Here is a 4,784-nt window from a genome sequence, read left to right as displayed (position 1 = left end):
GAGAAGGAGCCAAATGCCAGAAAGACAAAAGCCACATTTCATTCAGGGAGTGAGAGGATGCGAGCTGTTAGGAGACAAGATATTGCAAGTGATCACTTGCTTTCTTTCACCATCTTCTTCTTCTTTAAACTGTGGTTGACCCAGTGGCTGATGCTTAATATGGACCTTCCTGGAAGCCTTTGTCAGGACACATTAGGGTTCCGTTCAAGATGACACGGAGCTGAAATATACAGGTTTCCGCAAAACAGAATGTGATCAAAGAAAGGAAACCCCTGCAGCTTTAACCCTTTGCACCCTCGCCTCAGCTCATTCTTTGACATTGAATGTGAAACCTCAACGTGAGTGCCCATGTTGCCATAGTGCCTGAGATGGCTTCCCCCCCACGGTCTCCTTTTTAATGATGCAGGATGTGTGTGAGGCATCACTGTCAGATCCTGGGAGCTGTAGTGACAGAGAGATGCTCTCCATGCTGACAGAATGCAGTGACAGCAACAATCCTCTTCGTCCCAGGGAATCATATACGGTGGCTCTTTCGGAAGGCTGCATGGCTTGCTGCCATCTCCTCCTCTCCCCTTCAACCACATCTTTAGGCTCGCTCAATGAAATTGACACCCACCGCAACTGCATAGGTTTAGCTTTCTTTGTCTTGCTTCATGGAATTTCCCATTTAATCTAAGTTAAAGAAAAGGAGGATCAAAAACCTGGAATATATTTTACACTGAGTTGGACATGCACAATCTCTCTGAGTCTCCAGATGTTAGGTCCCAATTTATTTTCAGGAGAAGGCAACGGTTACTGAAAATCATGTGGAGATGGCATCTTATCTCCAAATGTATTTTCCATGCAACCTATGGGCTCCAGAAAACCTTTCCATTGTATTTTCTCTCTTATTATTCCACAGCGCCATCTGGTGGATGTTGCATCTGCATAGATTGGCCATGTTGAAGGGCACATTTCAAACACAAAACACTTAGGACTCATTTTATTTGCTTATAACAGTGGTTCTCAAACTTTTAGCACCAGGACCCACGTTTTAGAATGAGAATTTGTCAGGACCCACCAGAAGTGATGCCATGACCGGAAATGATATCATCAAGCAGGAAATTTTTTAACAATCTGTAAGTCCTTGGCCGTGTCCAGCCCCTCCCTCTGGGGTCCACGTGGGGTGGACGGGAAATCCACAAGACTGAGGACTTACCTCGTCTCGTAAAGGATGACCAAGAGTGTTGACTGGCTCAGCAAAGCCGATTTATTCTGTTGAGCTTTTTAACACTTATCAGGGCTCCCGGTTACATCACTGGGACCCATGTCCTCAGGGCAGTCTCCCTGGTGCTTATAAAGTCCATACCCCAGACTGGGGTAAGTAAGAGTCTCAAGAGCCATGTTGCAAAGTTCTTCAGGCAACCTGGCCAGCAGGAACTGTGGCGCTGCTGCAAGGGGCACCCTTGGGGTGGTTGCTGGGGCTCCAATGCAGCGCATAGGCAGGGGCTGAAGTCAGTGCCCCTGCTTTCTCTCCTGGCATGTGCCTGTTGTGGCTCCTGGGGGGTGCTTTCAGCTCCCTGGCCCCCATTCCTTTGGGCTCCTCCAGCGGATAAGGCGTCCACCAGTCCCCCTCACTCCTTCTCCACAGAAGAGGGCTATCTCTCCTATCCAGGGCTTGGGGCAACTCTGGCTCTGAGTTCAACAGTCCTCCAGACCCTGCTAGAGGTGCTAGTCCTGCCCAGGCGGGGGGATGACTGCCACCCCTCCCTGGCAAGGGTCAGGCAAGCAAAAGGCAAGAGGCCTGCCACAGCAATCCCCGCCTGTCCTCCAGGAGCCCGAGTTACTGACTACTTTAGTGTTCATGGGCTGGAGTAGCTGGTAGTTCAAAAGAGAACAAAGAGGTGTGCTCAACAGTAGTAGTTTGATACTAGCTCAATGAACCACCAATAAGCAGTAAACAGTTTCCAAAACAGTCTGAAGCAGTGTGGTGACCGCAGCCCAGACCAGCAACAGTTATTGATATACATGCCCAAGAGAAACATCTATTTATGTATACCTCAGACCCTTCTCCCATGCTTCACGCATGAGATGGCATGGGAGGTGGGGGTTGGTACTCACCCTGGTTGTCCTCCCACCTTCAAAGGGGCAGCCTTCTTGGACTGTCTTTGTCTTGCCAAGGGCTTTGGAACCAGGCTCCAGCCCTGGTTATCCATCTTGAGAGCCAGTGCCCCCCCTCAGCCATGAAGCTTCCTGGGTGACCTTGGGCCAGTCACTTTCTCTTAGCCTCACCTACCTCACAGGGTTGTTGTGAGGACAAAAGGAGGGGAGCAGCTGTGTACACCACCCTGAGCTCTTTGGAGGAAGGGCAGTATAAAAATGTGAAAAATAAATAAATAAATAAAATCTTCAGCTTTGGCAACAGCTAGGTTTTAAAGCCCGGATGGCACTCTGTTCAGGCACCTTCTCCCAATTCTACTCACCACTTGTTACCATAGAATATCCCACTTGCTTCAGCAGTGGGGCTGCCAGTTCCCTAAATGCAGAGTCCTTCAGATAGACCTTGAACAGCTTCTGCAGATTTTGGTGGTCGCCACAGCTAGGGTGGCTGTGGCATTGCATCTGGTGCCTGGGCCAAGTGAACATCCATCCGGTAGGACAGATAATCCCAACATCTTGTGTTTGACTTCAGCAGGCCCACTTCCATGGCACAAATTGTGCTCCCCTCTCATACCCTCCAAAAGCGTCGTTGAGACCAGGAAGGGCTGGTGTGAACTTACCCTCATGTTTGCAGGACTGTGCATTTTTGTGGTCAAGGGCACAAGTGGAACATCGGTTCTCACAACAAACATCTGTAAATGTGTTGAAAAAGGCCACATTGGCTAGAATATATTCATTGATTAATCACCTGCCTTTTAATTCAAGTGATTAATTTAAGTGGGCTACATTTAAATAAAATAAATAAAGCAGCCACAAATCCCAACAGTGTTAAATAAACTCATCAAGAATTGGCTCTAACAGCAAATGTTCTTGTCAGTACCTCCTGACTGGTCATTTATCTATGTTCGACACCTTCGTAAACAGTGAATGAAATCACAGCTATGTTGGTGGCCACTAAATTGCCTGTAGCGAAGATTGCTCTGCTCTGCTTGCGGCACTTGAAACTGATGGGGGGAGGGGGGGTTCTGCAGGATAGGGGAGCTGGTAGGGCTGCTCGTCCTACCTATTGTCTTATCTATGGGTATAAGCCATAAGCATGGAAAGGAGGTTGCCAAGTTTAGAGGCAGTGTGCATTTAAATACCGCTTCCTGGCAAGCAAAAGTGGGAAGGAGCTATGTGCCTATGCACTCCTCCTGGAGGCATCTGGTCGGTCATCTGGGAATCAGGATGCTGGATGAGATGGGCCTTTTGTCTAATCCATCAACAGAGCTCTTGCGTTCTGCCAGAACAGAGGGTGGCCATTTCTGTCAAGCCCTGCCTGTCAATATTTAAGGGACAGCTGGCTGGTCACTCCATAGTCCTTGCATGGATTCTTACGCCTGGCCAGTAGAGGCTCCTGCAGACCTTTGCTAGGTTGAAAAGGGGGAATGGTAATGGGGCAATGATCAGGTAAGAGACAGCCAAGCAGGTCTGGGCCATTTCTGGACATGGGATGAGATTTCGCTGCAACACATGGCTTTCCGTGCTGTGCTTCCGTGGATGCTCATCTGCAGGACTAGGCTGTAAAATGAAACACCTGTGGAACCTCAGGTGACAGCCTGAAAGGCAATCATGGAAAAATGTAGTCCTGGATCCACAATTGGGAGGGTTTGGAACTTTGTGTGTGTTTCTAGGCCAGGGAGCTTCAACTTTGCTTTGGGCAGATATGCACAATCGAGGGCATTGATTCCATTGCAGATACATGACTGTGGATGTGTGATATGAAGGAGTATATGTAGCAAGCTCGTTTTGTTGCAGTATAGATTTTGAGGTCTTTTTAGTCAAGGATGCCAAAAGAGCTGAACGGTTCTTGTAATGTTGCAGATGATGGGGACCAAAAAAAAAATAATAATAAAGTAAAACTACAATAGCCGATGCTTATCTTTATGCTATTATTATTTGGGGTTATGTTTTTTTTCTTGAAGACCATACAGGTGCCAGGTAGTTGGGAGGACTGGGGCAAAGTTCTGCATTGGTCCGCTGTCGTCCCGTCCTGTCCCCCCGGTGCACTTGCCTGCCCTCCATTGGCGCATTGGACCCTACCACTGCTACTTGTATTGTGGGTTCTGGAATTGGCATAGCTAGGTGGGCCCTCTGGTGGATGTGGGTCCTTGGCCAGTGTGTGCTTGGAGACAAAAGGCAGAAGCTATTAATAGCCTATTAGCAGTCAACTGGTACGCAGTAATTAATTCTCTGGAACTGCTACTTAACACTGTGTAGCAACGGTGTTATTTCAAGATTGCACGATGATGCTAAAATAGGGAAACCAGGTATTTTGAAGGCAATGCAAGTGCACCCGGGGCAAGGTGGGAAGGGCACAGACCAACGAAGAGTTTTGCCCCAGTCCTTCCAACGACCTGACACCTGCACAGTCTTCAAGAAAAAAAAAATTAACCCAAAATAATAATAGTTTAAAGATGAAGTATCTGCTATTGTAAAGTAGAAAAATTGCAAGTGGACCTCAGTGCTTTCATGGGGCAGTGTCATGAAAGAGTGACTTGGCCAGAGCTGCCAGAAATCTTTCAAGAAGCTAAAAATAATGGCCTGCAACAATGCTGCATTGCATTTCGCATGGCTGCTTACACAGAGTTTCTTAACACTGTGGT

This window comes from Tiliqua scincoides, chromosome 1, assembly GCF_035046505.1.
Source record: "Tiliqua scincoides isolate rTilSci1 chromosome 1, rTilSci1.hap2, whole genome shotgun sequence".
Classification (NCBI taxonomy): domain Eukaryota; kingdom Metazoa; phylum Chordata; class Lepidosauria; order Squamata; family Scincidae; genus Tiliqua; species Tiliqua scincoides.
The sequence above is the reverse complement of the archived record's forward strand: the minus strand, read 5'-3'. Positions refer to the sequence as shown.